This window comes from Chiloscyllium punctatum, chromosome 20, assembly GCF_047496795.1.
Source record: "Chiloscyllium punctatum isolate Juve2018m chromosome 20, sChiPun1.3, whole genome shotgun sequence".
Taxonomy (NCBI): domain Eukaryota; kingdom Metazoa; phylum Chordata; class Chondrichthyes; order Orectolobiformes; family Hemiscylliidae; genus Chiloscyllium; species Chiloscyllium punctatum.
In genome coordinates, this window is record NC_092758.1 from 83,051,995 (window position 1) to 83,072,603 (window position 20,609).

Consider the following 20,609-nt stretch of genomic DNA (forward strand, 5'->3'; position numbering starts at 1 on the left):
AAGGAGGCCATCATCTTCAAGGGTCAGGTGGTGGCTACATACTCAGCAAAGACCTTCGTAATAACAGCCAACACAAACTCCCAGACTGATGTCAGAACATGCAGACGCACTTGTTCCATTCCAATAAGCTCCTGCTGCCTCTACTTGTGGACCCTGGTGTTCTCTAAGAGAGAGCAAAGTCTGTCAATAAGCATGGTTCAATTGACTTGGGGAATGCCCAAGAGCATGGGCAAGTGGTGAAACTTGGTAGGAAACTTGCAGAAGTACAAAAGGGTATGAAGATGAGTACAGCATAAGAATGTCAGGAAAACGTCCTGATCACTGGAGATGGTTATTAGGTGTGTGGTGAATTAAGCAATGTCTGTACAGTACAGAAACAGACCCCTTGGTCCAACTCGTCCATGCCAAACATAATTCCAAACTAACCTCATCGTACCTGCCTGCTCCTAATCCATATCCCTTTCCTATTCATGTATTTATCCAAATTTCTTTGAGATGTTGTAATTGTGCCCAAATCATCACTTTCTCAGGAACTTCATTACATGCGTGAACTACCCTCTATGTAAAGAAATTGCCCCTGATATCTTTTTTAAATCCCTCTCCTCTCACTGTAAAAATGTGTCACCTAATCTTGAAATCTCCCATCCTCGAGAAACGACAACTAACATTAACTCTATCTATACCCCTCACAATTTTATAAATTTCTATAAGATCACCTCTCAACCTCCTACTCTCCAGTGAAAGAAGTCCCAGCTTATCCATGACGTGGAGGTGCCGGTGTTGGACTGGGATGTACAAAGTTAAAAATCACACAACGCCAGATTATAGTCCAACAGGTTTATTTGGGAGCACCAAGCTTTCGGAGCACTTTCACCACCTGGTGAAGGAGCAGCGCTTTGAAAGCTAGTGCTTCTAAATAAACCTGTCGGACTATCACCTGGTGTTGTGTGATTTTTAACTTTGTACAGTCTATCCAGCCTTTCTTTATAACTCAAATCTTCCGTATCTGGCAACATCCTGGTAAATCTCTTCTGAATCTTCCCCACATTAACAATATCCTTCCAATAACTGGGTGAACAGAACTGGACACTGTATTCTAGAACACGGTCCTGTGGTGGGATATGACTTTAATGGCACCTTGAGGTCACTGAATGTCTTGCAGCATGGCGTCCAGAATTTCGGGGTGACACTTCCAGCATCAATATGCTTGGGCATCTGCTCCTACTGCCTGAGTGCAATTTTTCTGGTGACCTCCAGCCCTTGAAGATGGACACTAACTCTCCTCTTTTCCATCAACTATGTAAAAGCTCTCGAGCCCTCTTCTTTCCCAAGGTTTCTCTGATCAGATCTGCTTTTTGCAAGTTTGTCAGCATCCAGCCTCAATGCCGCCTCTCTCTCTCTCTGAGAGGTCTTGTGAGCTTTAAGCACTCACAGTGCTAACAAGTTATAATTATGGACCCCAGTTATGTCTTGAACAGCCGAGGGGTGGCGCAATTAACATTGGCTGCACATAGCAAATGTCAAATGAGTAAAAATTGGCACATTGCTTGTATTACATAGAAAAGGCTTGAATTAATCACTTTTAAGGTAGCTAAGTGTAGTTGAGTGGAGGTTTTATTACACAACTTGTGCCCTTGCTTCAGCCATTAGTCAGTTAACACATCCACTCTGTTATTGATGGTTGACTGTCTTTTAAAACCTTTTAAACCCATCCTTGATATTTTTATTTTGAGTACAGAGGAACTTTCAAAGAAATTTTTTTTACTGTCCTAATGACTATTTTTCTTTCTCTGGAGGTTCACATGGACGTATTTTGGGGATTGGTCTTCAATTCCTTTAGGGCAGCACAGGGGCTCAGTGGTTAGCACTGTTGCCTCACAGCGCCAGGGACCTGGGTTCGATTCCAGCCTTGGGCGACTGCCTATATGGAGTTTGCATATTCTCTCCTTGTCTGCATGGGTTTGCTCTGGTCTCCTCCCACAATCCAAAGATATGCAAGTTAGGGTGGGTTGGCCATACTAAATTGCCCGTAGCGTTTAGGGATATGTAGACTAGGTGCATTAATTAGGAGTAAATTCAGAGTAATAGGGTAGGGGGAATGGGTCTGGGTGGGTTACTCATCAGAGGGTCGGTGTGGACCTGTTGAGCCTAATGGTCTGTTTCCACACTGTAGCGACTCTATTCTATTTTATTCGAGTCTATTCTATTCAAAGGCTGCTGGGAAAACTCAGCCAGTTCTGAAGAAGAGTCACTGGATTCGAACCGTTAACTCTGCTTTCCCTCCTCAGACTCTGCTGAGCTTTCTGGCAATTTCTGTTTTGTTTCTGATTTCCAGCATCCGCCATTCTTTTGTTTTATCGAATGATCTCATTGGATGGCACAGAGCACTCGATGGGCTGAATGGTCTTGTGCTCCGACATCTTATGGTTTTATGGCCTTGTGGACTGGAATCCAGGCTCCGTTTTTTGAGAGCTACCTAATCCCTACTGTCTGCTGGGGCTTGGTTCGGTGGAGACTTGAGGGCCATTTCAGAAGTTGGTTTTGTATTTTCACAAAGAAAAAGTATTATTCCCCAATTCTACGTATTCCTCGCTACACAATCCAAAAGAGAATTGTTTGTGGAAGAATTTGTTTCCAGGCTTGGTTTAGATTTATCATTCTTAGCCATTTTAACAGTGCAAGTATAGATATTTTTAAATTAATAGCGCAGTGTGAACTGAATCATCGAGCAAGTTGGTTGTTGGTGTCAGAGCAACGACACTGGGGAGGAGATATGTTTATTTATATCCTAATAGGGAGAGAAGTAAAGAAATTGATAAACATCAAACTATCTCCATGACAACTCATTAAAATAAATGGGATGAATAGGAACACTGAAACATCATTAGATGACCTGTACCTAACCCCATTCAGTCACCATGGCTCCATAGTCTTTGTTTTGTTTCCGAACAAAAATCCATTGATCTCAGGCTTGGGAATGCTAATTAATCCTGGCATCTCCTTCGGATAAATGATGACAACAACTTGGAACCATGTAGTGCCTTGAGCATCATAAATCATCTAAAGTTTCTTCCAGAAAGATACATGGATAGGGAAGATTTAGAAGAATGTGGGCCAAGTGCAGGCAAATGGGGTTAGCGACAATTTAGTCAGTATGGACCAGTTTGGGCCAAAGAGCCTGTCTCCATGCTGTAGGACTCTATGACTCTAAAGACATTGCAAAACCTGAAGGGGTTCAGAATGGAATTATGAGGATGTTGCTGGGACTGGTGGGTTTGAGCTATAGAGAGAGGCTGAATAAGTTGGGGCTGTTTTCCCTGGGGTGTCGGAGGCTGAAGGGTGATCTTATAGAAGTTTGTAAAATCATGATAGGGCATGGGTAGGGTGAACAGCCCAGGTCTTTTTTCCCAGGGTTGGACGAGTCCAAAATTAGAAGGCATAAGTTTAAGGTGAGAGGGGGAGAGATTTAAAAGGGATCTAAGGGATAACTTTCTCCATGCAGAGGGTGGTGCTTGTATGGATTGAGCTGCCAGAGGAAGTGGGGGAGGCTGGTACAATTACAGCATTTAAAAGGCACTTGGATGGGTATATGAATAGGAAGGGTTTAAAGGGATATGTGCTAAGTGCTGGCAAATAGGACTACATTCGGTTAGGATATCTGGTCGGCGTGAACAAGTTGGACTGAAAGATCTGTTTCCATGTTGAACATCACTATAACAAGAGCAGTATAAGGCAAAACTTGATTTTGAAACATGTCAAGAGACATGAGGTCAGGTAATCAAGGGAACATATTTTGAGAAGTTTCTGAAAGGAGGAAAGGGAGGGAGGGAAGATAGAAAGCGGTAAAGAGGAAACACAAGAGGTTAGAGGCTAGGCCGCTGAAGCCATGACCATCAGTTGTGAAATGATTGGGGAAGTTCAAGAGCACAAAGTTTGAGAAACATGAATATCTCAGAGGGTTGGATAGGTTGTGGTAGAAATTGTGAGGGGTGAGACTGCAGAAGGACTTGAAAACAGGAGAGAATAAAATGGACATGATGCTTAAAAGGCAAAAGTGAGGACTGCAGGTGCTGGAAAGTCAACCTGAGAAATCATGAAGCTGTCTATTCAGCCTATCACAGAACTTCCCTTTTGGTCCTCACTTCCTCGTACTCTTTGACTTACTCAAAACCTGCTATATTTCTTACTTCTCTCCGAGTTCTGAGGGAAGGGCATCAATTTGACATGTTCACTTTTCTTCTCTCTCTCCTTCTCCAAAGATGCCATTAGGCTTGCTGCGTATGTTGAGCATTTTCTGTTTTTAATCTTTTAGCTTTCCACCCTCTGCAGTATTTTGCGTTTGCATGATCAAATAGGTTCCAGTTTACTCTTGCATCACCTGCGATTTATTCTGGGAGAAAGTGAGGACTGCAGATACTGGAGATCAGAACCAAGAGTGCAGTGCTGGAAAAGCACAGCAGGTCAGGCAGCATCCAAGGAGCAGGAAAGTTGATGTTTCGAGCAAAAGCTCTTCATCAAGAATGTGCACAAACTCTTCACATGTGCATGAGAATAAGCTCTTCACATTCCTGATGAAGGGCTTATGCTTGAAGCATCGACTTTCTTGCTCCTCAGTTGCTGCCTGACTGGCTGTGCTTTTCCAGCACCACACTCTGGACTGAAATTTTTTTCTGACTTCAACTTGTAATGTAAGAAATGTATTAGTCCTATGTTTGCTCCAAGATGATTTCTCAGCTGAAGCTGTCTTCTGTGCTCTATATTTTGCCAGTTTTAAGTGACTTTTCTACTTGAATTTCCAATCTCTCAATCCTTCACAATTTTACATTTCTTGCCATTAAGAAAATATTTTGATCATCATTCTTAGACTCACAGTAGATGAATGCATACACCCCCACATTAAGTTCCATCTGTTGCAGTACTGTTCACTCACTGCCCCTTTGTAATGATCAGATTCTCTCTCCACTGTGTCTCTGGAAGAATTGGATTCATTTGAAAACATGCATCTCCAGCTCTCTCTTCCAGGATCCCAATCACCACTAATATGGTGGAAAGCTGAATCCTAGCAATCTTTTCTGGGAACACCATTCATTGTTCCAATAATCTCTTTTTAAAAAAAATTCCTTTGTGGGATGCAGGTAGCGCTGGCTGGGCCAGCATTTATTGCCCATCCCTAGTTGCCCCTTTGAGAAGGTGGGGGTGAGCTGCCTTCTTGAACTGCTGTAGTCCACCTGCTGTGGATTGACCTACAATACCATTGGGGAGGGAATGCCTGGATTTTGACCCAGCGACAGTGAAGGAATGTCAATATATTTCCAAGTCAGGATGGCTTGGAGGGAAACTTGAATATGGTGGCGTTCCTATGTACCTGCTGCCATCATCCTTCTCGATGGACGTGGTCATGGGTTTAGAAGGTGCTGTCTGAAAATCTTTGGTGAATTTCTGCAGTGCATCTTGTAGATAGCGCACACTGCTGCTACTGAGTGCCAGTGGTGGAGTGATTGAATGTTTGTCGATGTGGTGCCAATCAAGTGGGCTGCTTTGTCCTGGAAGGTGTCAAGCTTCTTGAGTGCTGTTAGGGCTGCACCCATCCAGGCAAGTGGGGAGTATTCCATCACACACCTGACTTGTATCTTGTAGATAGTGGGAAGGCTTTGGGGAGTCAGGAGGTGAGTTATTCCCTACAGTATTCCAACCTTCTTACCTGCTCCTGTAGCCATTGTGTTTAAGTGGTGAGTCCAGTTGAGTTTCTGATTAGCAAATTGTAGTGAACTCCACTAACACACCTTTATCCAACATGTTAGTGAGTTCCACAAAGAATTCAATGTTCATTGGAAATGACCGACCCTTAGAAATCCATGTTCACATTTATTTTGAAGGGAATAGATAAGATAGAAGAAGGGAGATTGTTTCCACTTGCAGGTGAAATTAGAACTCGGAGGCGTGGCCTCAAAATAAGAGGGGGCAGCTTCAGGACTGAGTTGAGGAGGAACGTCTTCACCCAAATGGTTGTGAATCTGTGGAATTCCCTGCCCAGTGAGGCAGTTTGCTGAATGTTTTTAGGCAAAGACAGATAGAATTTTTTTGAACAGTAAAGGAATTATGGGTTCTGATGAGTGGGTGAGTTAGTGGAGCTGAGGCCACAAAAAGATCAGCCGTGATCTTATTGAATGGGGGAACAGGCTCAAGGGGCCAGACAACCTACTCCTGCTCCCAGTTCTTATGTTCTTATATCCCCCATTCCTTCTTGTTGTCCAGTGCTGAAATGTGCACTGAGCTTGAGTGGGAATCGAACTAGGTTTGTCCATGATTCTGAGTTCATCACTAACCCTCCCCTATTTCCCCTCCCTATCCCATTGCCAGTCAACAAGAGGCAGCATTTGTAAATGAAACAGGGAGGAAAATTGGCAACAGAATGTGGTAGAACATGTTAAACTACCCTCTGATTGTCCTAAGTAGGATGTAACTAGCTTAATAATGAAAACAAAAGGTGATTTGACACCACTTCGAATTGAAAATAAAATACTTAGTGGGTTCTTGGATGTGGAATATTGAAAAACCGTAGAGTGGAGCCCACACACTCATAGTGCTTTGTGTCTCATGAATATTCATCATGTTTTACTCACTGGAACAATTTCATATTGAAGGATGAATCATTGCATCTCCCAAGATTATGTGGGTACAGATGAAGAAGGCAATTCATTTGATTTTCATTCAACCATCCAGGAAAACCCTGCACTCATCTCCCACCACCACAACTATGCGACTCTGAAGTAATTTCAGGTTTTTCATCTCTGGCTTTACCTAGAAACCTGTTCAAGGGTGGTTGCCACTATCTCTTTACCCTAGCAGCACTGTGGAAGCATCTGAACTGTAAGGGAATGTAGAAGTATAAGAAAATGGGGCTATCACTATGATCTTCTCCAGGGCAAAGAGGCACCGTCAAGAAATGTCAGTCTTAGCTATATCCCAAAAATGAATATCAAAAAGGAAGACAAAATAAGCTGGTGTGTGAGGATTTAGGAGGTGACTCCAATTAGGAAGCTTCAAGTTCAAATGCTTTTCACACCACCATCCAGACATGCAGCATTTCAAATGGGGCCACAATGTGTTTCCACTGTGCTTATGAAGTACTGTAGGATCAGGAAAATTAACTGGGAATTGAAAGGGTGTAGCCCAAGGTTACAAGAATGATCCCAGGGCTAAAGGAATAAATTGTGAAAGCAGGTCACACAGACTGTACTAGTACTCTCTTAAGTATAGAAATTAAAGGTGCGCTGTTTTCAGGGGATGCAATGGTCTAGTGCTATTATCACTAGGCTGTTAATCCCAAAGCTCAGCTGATGTCCTGGTTCAAATCCCACCATGGCCCATCATAGAAGCCCTACAGTGTAGAAGCAGGCCAATCAGCCCATCAAGTCCCATACCAACCCTCCGAAGAGCAACCCACCCCACTCCCGCGACCCTGCATTTCCCTTGGCTGATCCACTTAACTTACACATCCCGAGACACAATGGGCAACTTAGCTTGGCTAATCCACCCAACCAGTCTTTGTACTGTGGGATGAAACAGGAGCACCCCGAGGGGAGACACGAGGCGAATGTGCTAACTTCACATGAGGCTGGAATCGAACCCAGGTCCCTGGCGCTGTGCGGCAGCAGTGCTAACTACTGAGGCACCATGCCACCCTTCCCCATGGTGGAATTTGAACTCATGAAAAGAAAGTGTGGAATTAATAATGAGCATGAATCCATTGCCTAATATCAGGAAAAACCTGGTTCACAGATGTTCTTTAGGAAAGGAAATCTTCCATCCTTACCTAGATTTGTGTGCATGTGACTCCAGAACCATAACAATGTCACTGACTCTCAACTACCCTCTGGGCAATTAGGGTTGGGCAATAAATGCTGGCCTGGTCAGCAACACGCATGTGCTGCGAATAAATAGGGAACTAACTGAGGCATGCAAGGTGAGGAGCTGGTACAAGGAAGATGGACTGAATAGCCTTCTTCTGCTGTGAAACATTTTGATAGAGTTAAGGTCATAGTCAGGTGCTCAATCGTGGAGCAGGCTCTCAGATCTGGATGACCTACTCTCCAAATTCATGGGCTGAAACTTATCTGTTGGCTAAGTTTCAGTTTGTTGAAGTTTTTTTAATAGAATTCCTATAGTGTGGAAACAGGCCCTTTAGCCCAACAAGTCCACACCGACCATCTAAAGAGTATCCCACCCAAGTCCAATCCCCATTATTCTCCATTTACCCCTGACTAATGCACCTAACCTACACATCCCTGGACACCATGGCCAATTCACCTAACCTACACATCACTGGACACCATGGCTAATTCACCTAACCTGCACATCCCCAAACACCATGGCCAATTCACCTAACCTGCACATCCCCAAACACCATGGCCAATTCACCTAACCTGCACATCCCTGGACACCATGGCCAATTCACCTAACCTGCACATCCCCAAACACCATGGCCAATTCACCTAACCTGCATGTCCCTGGACACCATGGCCAATTCACCTAACCTGCACATCCCCAAACACCATGGCCAATTCACCTAACCTGCACATCCCTGGACACCATGGCCAATTCACCTAACCTGCACATCCCTGGACACCATGGCCAATTCACCTAACCTGCACGTCCCTGGACACCATGGCCAATTCACCTAACCTGCACATCCCCAAACACCATGGCCAATTCACCTAACCTGCACATCCCTGGACACCATGGCCAATTCACCTAACCTGCACGTCCCTGGACACCATGGCCAATTCACCTAACCTACACATCCCCAAACACCATGGCTAATTCACCTAACCTGCACATCCCCAAACACCATGGCCAATTCATCTAACCTGCACATCCCCAAACACCATGGCCAATTCACCTAACCTGCACATCCCTGGACACCATGGCCAATTCACCTAACCTGCACGTCCCTGGACACCATGGCCAATTCACCTAACCTACACATCCCCAAACACCATGGCCAATTCACCTAACCTGCACATCCCCAAACACCATGGCCAATTCATCTAACCTGCACATCCCCAAACACCATGGCCAATTCATCTAACCTACACATCCCCAAACACCATGGCCAATTCACCTAACCTGCACATCCCTGGACACCATGGCCAATTCACCTAACCTGCACATCCCTGGACACCATGGCCAATTCACCTAACCTGCACATCCCTGAACACCATGGCCAATTCACCTAACCTGCACATCCCTGAACACCATGGCCAATTCACCTAACCTGCACATCCCCAAACACCATGGCCAATTCACCTAACCTGCACATCCCTGAACACCATGGCCAATTCACCTAACCTGCACATCCCTGAACACCATGGCCAATTCACCTAACCTGCACATCTCTGAATACCATGGCCAATTCACCTAACCTGCACATCCCTGGACACCATGGCCAATTCACCTAACCTGCACATCCCTGGACACCATGGCCAATTCACCTCACCTGCACATCTTTGGTTTCAAGAAGGATTTCTTGCTTTGAGGGTGAGTGAGACCACTTACCAATACTGACCAAACCTTCCCCATTCGTTAGATATCCTGGCATTATGGCAACCATCCCATCTGAATCTAACCACATCCTATCACTTGCCATACCCAAATATCACTGGACTATCCCAAAATGGAGAAGCACTGTCAGCCCAGACCACTTTCCTGATATTCGGGAGTGGGCTGATAGAGCAGTAATTGGCTGGATTGGATTTGTCCTACTTTTTGTATACAGGAGAGACTTGAGTAATTTTCCACATTAGAGTAGAAAGTGAGGACTGCAGATGCTGGAGATCAGAGCTGAAAATGTGTTGCTGGAAAAATGCAGCAGGTCAGGCAGCATCCAAGGAGCAGGAGAATCAACACTTCGGGCATGAGCCCTTCTCCAGGAAAGGGCTCATGAGCTCATGCTCATGTGGACAATTTTCCACATTGTTGAGTAGATGCCAATATGGTGGAACAGCTTGGCTAGAGATTCAGCACACTCTGGAGAACACATCTTCATTACTCTGAACTGAAATGGCCATTCGGTTGTATCAACCCTGAGAAATTCTTGAAAAATGGTTGATGGAACAGTCTATTTTAAAGGCTATGGGCCCCGACAACACTCCAGAGTCATCCATATTGTTGTGTGTCTGGAGTCAAACGTATGCCAGACCAGGTAATGATGGTTGATTTCCTTGCTAAAGGGTGAACCAGATGGGTTTTTTATGGCATGATCATCATTAAATGTTTAATTCCATATTTCTGTTATTGAAATCTGTCTGCAGTGCAATTAAAACCCAGGTCTCCAGATCCCAGATGGGTTTTTATGATATGGTCACCATTAAGTGTTTAAATCTAGATTTCTTTTTTTTTAAAATCTGTCTGTGGTGTGATTAAAACCCAGGTCCCCAAAACATGCCCTGGGCCTCTGGATTAATAGTCCTTAGTGATGTCACTAGGCCATTACCATTAAAAATAAAGTCTTATATTTAGACTTTTGATGATATCAACTGTAAATAAGCTTATCACAAGAATTTTTAACCAGTGTCAATCCATCACCTGTGAGTAACCTATTTAAATGACCAAAGTTCATTTTTTCAAAGTTAAATGCTATTTTCTGGGGTTTTTTTGTGGCACTTTAGTCAGATTCTTAGCGAGATAGACTAGAGGAGCTGAGATCTATGGGAGAAGATCAAAGGAACATCTAAAAAGGTTACAGAAAATTTTGAAGAGGATCTTACCGTAGAAAGGGAAACATGGTTTCCTCTATGACAAGAGTTGGGAGCTAGTGGATAAGAATTTATGATAATTGGCCGAAGAACCAGAGCTGAAATGAGGGGAGTATTTATTTCACATCCTTAATGCACTATATCATGTAAGTCTGCATTGTTCCAATCCTTCATTATAGAGAGTTAAATGGTATTGAGCTTATCTTGAGTATTACCATGCCCCAGGCAATAGGAAAACATTTAGGAAGAGAACAGTCGTGGATCAGTGGCTAACACTGCTGCCTCACAGCCTCAGGGACCCTGGTTCAACCCCAGCCTCAGGTCTGTGTGGAATTTGCATGTTCTCCCCATGTTGGTATGGGTTGCCTCCAGGTGCTCCGGTTTCCTATCACAGTCCAAAGATGTGTGGATTAGATGGACTGGCAGTGCTAAATTGCCCTGTAGTGTCCAGGGATGTGCAGATGAAGTGGACTAGCCATGGGAAGTGTGGGGTTAGTGGGTTTAGTTCTGGTGGGATGCTCTGCGGAGGATCAGTGCAGGCTCAATGGGCCTCTATCTGCACAGTAGGGATTCTATGACCTTTGTGGTAACCTCAGCCAATGTAGGAATTGAACCCACACTGCTGGCTTCACTCTACGTTGCAAACCATCCAGCCAAATGACCTTCCATAAAAGGGTGGTGTGAACACATTCAAAATTTGGATTTGAATACATCCAGGACAATGGGGCAAGAGTGGAACTAATCAGATGGGTTTTTCAAAAAGGATAGTATAATCACGATGACCTGAATGGCCTTTATCTGTGCTGCAAGATTCTGTAAATTTGGCACCGCCAAATACAATGACGATGAATGCTGTGGGAAAATGTAGGTAACTTTCCTTCAGCAGTGTGTTATTTATTGAGAGAGTTCACTACTCTTACTCTATTCTAGGCTACATCCAACCGGGACTGAGTGAATATAGAGTATGGTCTCATTCTTCATCACAAGCATCACTTATCATCAGAGAACAGGAGAACACAGAAAGAAAGATAACTGTAGGGGGAAGTAAATTGTATTTTACATGGTTGGAAGTGAATTCTGATGGAAATGCATTATTTACACAGACAGGTTTTTTAAGTGCTTCTTATTCACATTTCACTTGTCCTGAGTCTTAATCCTTTATTAGCTCTACATGCCTACTCCTGCATCTAACACAAGCTTCTTGTTTGTGCTGTGAGTCGTTACAGAGTTTAATTCTTTGCTCTCTCTCCAAAATGAATCCCTGCACTGATTGAGGATTTACTTCATTGTCTGTAACCCAAAGGTAAAACGTTGTTTCCCCAGCAGTTTTTACTCCTTCCAGTTTGGACCAGGAGTTGACAGGGGACAGCAGCTCCAAATTGCAAGGATCAATGTTTATTTCATTGAAAACCTGCATTTCTATGGTGCCTTTCAACGCCTCCATGTTTTATCACCATCGCATTGACATTATAGTTAATTATAAGCAGCATTAGAATATGTATTAAGGTACTGCTGAAGTCTTGCACTGTAATGCAGTGCAGGCATCTATCGAATTTGCACACAGAAAATTCCCACTAATCAGTTTAATAATGAGCAGATAATGATCTTTAGTAACCTTGGTTTAGAGATCAGTACACTGGGACCATTTCTCCATTTTTCTTTGAAAAATGCCATGGGATCTTTTCCATCCACCAGAGAGGGCAGCCCTCTATTCCACCAAAACCCCATCCTTGGCAATGCAGCATTCATTCAGTGTAGCATTGAAGGATTGTTCTGCATTCTGCATTGAGGTCTTTGGACGCATCTTGAGTCCATGGCTCAGAGATGAAAGCCTAAGTGACAACTATACAGGGGATGAGACAAAGAACAATGGCTTTACATTTTCTTTTGAGCCAGTCTCCTATAAACTCGATCTCTGGTCTAATTCCCAGTTAAGGGCCGAATCTTGCCCACAGCATTGTGAAGGCTTACCTCAGTACTAATTTATAACATGTTATAAAATCATGTATATTGGCCCTTGGCCTGTTGTTTAGCAAGCTTGATTTTTACTGAGCTTCACAGCAGCAAGAAGCATAATTTGTAAAAAGTTGTAATGTAGCTCTTGGCTTATAATCAACACGATTGTGAATTCACCACAGAGTGCTTCCTTCCTTGAAAGGAGAGAAATGCAGATGAGAGATTGGGAACTTTGCACCAGCTGATCCTTGGGTATGGTTTATGGAAACAAATTGAAGTGACCAAGTGGCAGTTTCGCTTTGTTAATTCAGACAATTTCCCCAAGCATTGGAGAAAGATCTGGAATGTTTCTCTGAAATGTTTTTGAAACGGCAGTGCAGGGAATTGCCTGGAATCTACTGTACCAAGACAAGCGTTTCAGTGCGTCGGGTTCATGTCGGCGATGATGCTCCACAAAGTTAAAAATTGCACAATACCAGGTTATAGTCCAACAGGTGTATTTGGAAGCACTAACTCTAAAGAAAAACGTCCAAGCTTGCCCAACCTCTTCCTATAACTCAGACTGTTGAGTCCTGTGTACATTCTTGTAAATTTCTTCTGCAGTCTTTCCAGTTTAATAATATCCTTCCTAAAGCAAGGTGACCGAAACTGAATGCAATACTTCAAGTGCGGCCTCACCAACGTCCTGTACAACTGCGACATAACTTCTATACTGTGCCAAAAGCCTTCTTCACTACCTTGTCTATGTGTGACTCCATTTTCAGAGAAACATGCACCTGAACTCCAAGGTCCCTCGGTTCCACCACACTCGTTAAAGCCCTTCCATTCACATGAAACTCCTATCTTGATTTGACTTTCTAAAATGCAAACCTCACACTTATCTATATTAAACTCTATTTGCCATGACTGGGCCCACATCCCCAGCTGATTAAGATCCTGCTACAATTTCTGATAAGCTTCCTCACTGTCCTTGACACTGCCCACCTATGGAGTTATAACAGAGTTAACGTATTGAGTCTTTCCATAAATAAATAAATAGGTTTTTCATTTTATCATGTCAGCATATCTTTCTATTCCTTTCGTCCTCATCAATATATATCTAAATCCCTCATAAAGGCATCTTTGTTATTTATCTCATTATACCTTGTGGTAAAGAGTTTGACATTCTTAGCACTCTTTTGGATAAACTCATTTCTCTTGAATTCCCTGGAGATCACCTCCACAAGACAAAACATCTTCTCTATGTCTATCCTATAAAACCACTTCATAATGTTCACCAATTGTCACTGATACCCCCTTTGGGGAAGGAAATCTGCGATCTGTGCCTGGTCTGGCCTTCATGTGACTCTGGACCCATAGCAATGTGGTTGACTCTGACCTGGCTTCCGATCGATAAGGGATATGCAATAAATTGGTTGAGCCAGCAATGGTCTACATCCCATGAATGAATTTTCTTGTTTTCAAAATAACTTTTATTTTAATTACACTGAGATGATTGGCTTGGAAATTGCAAACAAAGGATGTGGTACATTATATTTGGACAGTGATCCAATCATGCCTTATCGGCTGGCAGAGTAAGGTTAGATCACAAGAGATCCAGGGGGAGCTAGCCAATTGGACACAAAATCGTCCTGAAGGTCAGAGACAGTAGGTGGTGGTATGAGGTTGCTTTTCAGACTGGAGGCCTGCGACCAGCGGTGTGCCATTAGGATTGGTGCTGGGTCCACTGTTGTTTGTCATTTATATAAACGATTTGGATGTCAATATAGGAGGCATAGTTATGAAGTTTGCAGATGACACTAAAATAGGTGGTGGAGTGGACAGTGAAGAAGATTATCTCAGAGTACAATAGGACCTTGATCAAATGGGCCAATAGGCAGTAGAGTGGTAGATGGCTTTTTTTTAAGATAAATATGAGTTGTTACATTTTGTAAGGGAAACCGGGGCAGGCCTTATACAGTTATTGGGGAATGGTGCCTAACAAAGACACCTAGCGGTGCAGGTACATAGTTCCTTGAAAGTGGAATTGCGAGTAGCCAGGGTCATGAAGAAAGATTTGGCACGCTTGCCTTTATTGCTCAGAACATTGGATTTAGGAGTTGAGATGTCATTTTATGGTTGTACAAGACATGAGGGAAGCCACTTTGAGAATACTGTGTACAATTCTGGCCACCCTTCTATAGCAAGGATGCCATTAAACCTGAGAACACAGAAAATATTTACAAGGATGTTTCTGGGACTGGAGGGTTTGAGCTTTATGGAGTGACTGAATAGGTCAAGACTATTCTCCCTGGAGCATCAGAGGCTGAGGGGTGACCTTATCAAGGTTTATAAAATCATGAGGGGCATGGATAGGGTGAGTAGCCAAGGTCTTTTTTTCTCAGGGGCATCCAAAACTCGAGGGCATAGGTTTAAGGTGAGAGGGAAAAGATTTACAAAGGACCTGAGGAATAACTTTTTCATGCAGAGGATGGTGCGTGTATGGAATGAGCTGCCAGAGGAAGTGGTGGCGGCTGGTACAATTACAACATTTCAAAGGCATCTAGGTGGATATATGAATAGGAAGGGTTTAGTGGGATATGGGCCAAGTGCTGGCAAATGGGACTAGGTCAGATTGGGATGTCTGGTCAGTGCAGACGAGTTGAACTGAAGGGTCTGTTTCCGTGTTGCATATTCTATGACTCTATAACTCAATCATTGAAAGGCCACCCGCAGCGTACATTTTGTTTTATTGTTAGCCTCTGTGCTTTTTCCAAATGGTGATGCAAAGGCGAAGAAAGATTGACTCATAAAAAAAGGGTACTTAGACTGAAATGGACAGACACTAATACTTATTTGGGAAGTTTGGTTCATATCTCTGAGGTCAATGTGGGAACATTGTGTTGTTCTGTACGTTTGGATAGGGAGCCAAATGATGGGAAATTGCTTTTATAGAACTTTGTAGAATCAAAGAATTGGCACGGTGCAGAAAGAAATCATTCAGGCTGCTGTGTCTGTATTGGCTCTCTGCAGGAATAGCTAAAATAACTAACTATGGACTCTAGAAGTCTGAAACACAAATTAATTCCTGGAGAAACTCAGCAGGTCTGGCAGCATCTGTGGGGAGAGAAACCATGTTAATGCTTCGGGTCCCATTACCCTTTACCAAAATGGTCTTCACTGATTTCTGAAGAAGAGCCACTGGGCTCGAAGCATTAATTCTGCCTTCTCCTCACAGATGCTGCCAGACCTGCTGTGTTTTTCCAGCAATTTGTTTTCGTTAAAGAAAAGTCACCTTGTGCATGGCTGGGAAAAGGTGTTCCAGATTTTCCTCTTGAGCTCTTCAGGACAGAATCACAAGAATACCACATTTCCAAGGGAACAACAATTTAAATGGCATGAGAAATAACATAGCGAAAGGAAAATCACTACATCTCTCTTTCACCATGGCAACACTTGACCAATCAGAGTCCATTTGTGAACCCTGTTTTCCATGCAGTAGAAATTCTTCCTCCCCTTCAGCTTTAGTAATCTTATGATGAAAGATGAAAAACACAGCGTGACTTCCTTTTTACGGTGACATTCAAGGATTGAAGAATGTTTCTGTGGGAAGAAATAAAAATTTATTGGTACTGATTTACTGTAGACTTTTCTTGACCAGGAGTGATTTTTGGAAGGTGCACCCTTGAGAAACTCACAGTCATAGAGTTATAAAGTGAGAGAGCTGTACAGCACGGATATGAGGTGGCACGGTGACTCAGTGGTTAGCACTGCTGCCTCACAGCGCCAGGGTCCTGGGTTCAATTCCTGCAGGTAATCATCTGGAGTTTGCACATTCTCCCCGTATCTGTGTGGGTTTCCTCCGGTTTCCTTCCACAGTCCAAAGATGTGCAGGTCAGGTGGATTGGCCATGATAAACTGCCCATAATGTTAGATGTATTAGTCAGGGGTAAATGCAAGGTAGGGGAATGGGTGTGGGTGGGTTACTCTTCGGAGGGTTGGAGCGAACTTGTTGGGCCGAAGGGCCTGTTTTCATACTATAGACAATCTAATCATACAGACCCTTTGGTCCAACTCATCCTTGCTGACCAGATACTCTGAATTAATCTAGTCTCTGTACCTATATCTTACATTGACTTAGGTCACTGCCTTAGTTCAGTTGGCAGCATTCTTGCATAAGTCAGAAGACCTCGGGTTCAAATATCAATGCAAAGGACTTGTTTACAGCATAAACGCACTTTCTGGGATGGTACTGAGGGACTGCTGCACTATCAAGGATGAGATATTGAATTAAGATCTATGGTTGTGTCATGGATATGAAAGATTCTATGTCAACATTTAGAGAAGAACAAAATTCTCCAGTTTCATAACCAACATTGATCTCTCAAGTATCATCATCAAAAATTGTATGCTCTAGTCATTTTCATATCAATGGTACTTGTGGAATCTTGCGGTGTGCAATCCACACTGCCATTTTGCCTCCTTTATTGTTGTGGCTGCACTTCCAAATGATCTTTTAGCTGTTGCAACATTCATGACACAGTACATATTGTTGATGATTTAAATGTATTTATAGAATACCAAAGCCTACAGACCCATTGTTCAGAGCTGGACATTTCACCAGAAGCCCAGGTGACAAACACCAGCCATCTTGTGAAGATGAACGGATTTGATTTAATTTGATTGTCACATGTATCTAAGTACAGTGTAAAGTTTTGTTTACACTGGCAGATCATACCATACAAAGATCATAGAGTAATTGAACAGAGCAAGGAATGCAATGGGAGAAAGCTCAATGGGGAATGTGTCCTGCTTTTACCCCATTAAATCCCACACTTCTTGCCAATGTGTTGGCACTCTTACCACATGAAAAGGAAAATTTGCCTTTATGTAATGCCTGTATTGGCTCTCTGCAGGAATAGCTAAAATAAATAACTACGGACTCTTGAAGTCTGAAACAAGAACAAATTCCTGGAGAAACTCAGCAGGTCTGGCAGCATCTGTGGGGAGAGAAACCATGTTAATACTTTGGGTCACATTACCTTTTACCAAAATGCTTTACCAAGCGCTTTGCTGTCAATTGCTACTGTAATGTAAGAAACATGGCAGCTACTTTATACAAGCAAGCTCCCAAAAATAATAAAGTATAGTGACCAGATCAGGTAATGTGTTACATTGGTGATGGTTTCGGGATAAATACAATGTAGGGCATTAGGGAATCATTGCCCCCTTTCATTGAAATAGTGCACTGGGTTTGATTCCACTCAGCTAAGAGCAGCCAGGGCCTTGGATCACTGGCTCACCCTGGAGACTATAGCACTGCATCCATACCGCACCGAATGTTGGGTTTAGGCACGCAGGTTTCTGAATTGCATAATTCAGCAGCCTTCTGGCTCACAACAATACACGGTATGATCACGGCCACACAGCAAGCAAGCTCTGTCCATTGGTAAGGCCACAACAGGAGAAGATTAACTTAACAGCAGGGGACATTGTGCTGGCTGTGCGTCAATGTTTGCTCCCCAGAAGGTGGATAGAAGGCTGCTGGAGCTGGATGCTCACACTGCGTGGTACCTCTTCAAAATATCAACAGTAATAAAGTCTCATTGTGACTGCTTGAGAGACGTGTCAATCCCAACTGGAACATGGACTGGAAGTGATCATTACACCAGAGCATGTCAACCTGGACCCTCAACAAGGAGCTGGCATCTGCAGAGGAAATGCAACAGAATCAGCTTCTAACGTTACAATTCTAATATTTATTATAATGTTAGATTGCTTGCCTCTGTAGAAAGTCCAGATAAATTATTTCAGCTATCTAGGGGCGGCACAGTGGCTCAGTGGTTAGCACTGCTGCCTCATAGCGTCAAGATTAGAGTGGTGCTGGAAAAGCACAGCAGGTCAGGCAGCATCTGAGGAGCAGGGAAATCGACGTTTCAGGCAGGAGCCCTTCATCAGGAATCAATCAGGTATAACAAACGTTTATATACCCACTTCAATAACCAGCGCTCCTCGAAGAGAAAGTTCCTGCTCCTCGGATGCTGCCTGACCTGTGCTTCTCCAGCACCACTCTAACCTTGACTCTGATCTCCAGCACCTGCAGTCCACACTTTCACCCTGTTGGTTCACAGCGCCAGGAACCCAGGTTCGATTCCAGCCTTGAGTGACTCTCTGTGTGGAGTTTGCACGTTCTCCCCGTGTCTGTGTGAGTTTCCTCCCACAATCCAAAGATGTGAACTGGCCATGCTAAATTGCCCACAGTGTTCAGGGATATGTAGGTTAGGTTCATTAGTCAGGGGAAAATGTAGAAAAATAGAGTAGGAAAGTGGGTCTGGGTGGGCTACCCTTCGGAAGGTTGGTGTGGACTTGTTTGGCCGAAGGGCCTGTTCCACACTGTAAGAATTCTAAATTAACTTTGTTCTTTGAATCACACTGTGTGTGTAAACGTCACTCAAGTTTCAACTGGAAAAGTAAGTATACATTTGCAATCGTTCCAAATACAAATTAACTCATCAGAAGCAGTTCACTCCAACAGGGACTTGTGAAGTCATGTGGTCTTTTTGTATAGCAAGACTTCACATTGTTCTGCATTTCAGGTACAATTTGTTTTTAACCACAAAGCTCCCTATAGTGTGAAGAAATGGTCCTGACAGGGATATTGTTCATTTGAATCTGTGGAATTGGCTAACCCAAGTGTGTGGTGGAAGCTGGGACACTGAGTAAGTTTAAGGAGGAGATAGATTTTTTAACTCGCAATGGACTGAAAGCTTCTGGAGAGTAGGCTGGAAAATGGAGGTGAGGATGAGATGAGCCGTGACTGTATTAAATGGTGGGACAGGATTGAGGAGCCTACTCCTGCTCCTAGTTTCTATAGTCTGATGTTCTTATGTTTGTGCAACATTGGCTCTACTTATTTGATCATGTTAATGCAGTCTATGGATGGAATCAAGAAATATTGTTTCAGAGGGAGCTGATGTGTCTCTACCAACTCCCCAAGGCTCTAGGAATTAATACTGACCAAGTGTTGTTTTACTTATGGCTATCATGTGATAAACCTTCTCATCATTCAAAATCAATGCCTTTCCTGTAGATACTTTATAATGTGGTATCCTCTACCACCGATGACTAAATAGGCCAAGAAAAAGCAAAGATAGGCACCAAATTACCTTATAAACAACCCTTAACCAGCCACATACTGGTTGAGATGGACAATCCACAAAGTACCAGGAGTGATCATCTGGGAAAATGCCACATGGATCCATGAGAATCCCAAATGGTTTATTCAGCATTGGCATGGTCTGGTATGCAAGCAGTCATGGAGACTCAACACCTGCTTTGAGCCAAGTTGGTCAGTCTTCAGTGGAATGGTGACAGTCAGAGCAGAGAGAGATGTCAATCATTATTGACCAGCCATGAGTGGAGAAAACCAGGCAATTAACATATTGAAGTGACAGTCAAGGTCAGTTCCAATTTGAGATTGAGATGAGGTGGGATTTGTTCTTTTAGAATCTTGCAAACTCCTTGCCACAGAGAGCTGTGAGGGCAGAGCTTCTATCTATTTAAGGCTGCGATAGATTCTTGACTGGTATGGAATGGCAGAGATAGCTTGAGGGGCTGAATGGCCCACTCCTGTTTCTATTTCTTATAGTCTAATGGTCACATGGAATGATATAGACGTTACAGCCAGAGAAATAGGCCTTTTGGACCAGGCAGGGGTTGATGTCCCACACAAGCTCCCTTCCATATTTTCATCTCACTTCACTTTATTCATTTCTCCCTCTTGGGGTTTCTCGTTATTCCCTTAAATGCTATCTGTGCTTTTGAGCTCAGTTACTGCTTGTGGTGGTGAGTTCCACATTTCTCTGAGAAAGGACAACTCTCCATTGGATATATGACTGACTGTCATGCATTTATAGC

General features: G+C 43.3%; 1 protein-coding gene across 1 annotated transcript in view; it reads left to right on the top strand.

Moving 5' to 3' along the window:
• The window catches only part of LOC140492226 (dedicator of cytokinesis protein 2-like), a 731,998-nt gene that overhangs the window by 634,198 nt on the left and 77,191 nt on the right, over window positions 1-20,609 (top strand). The gene's annotated exons all lie outside the window — the stretch shown is intronic.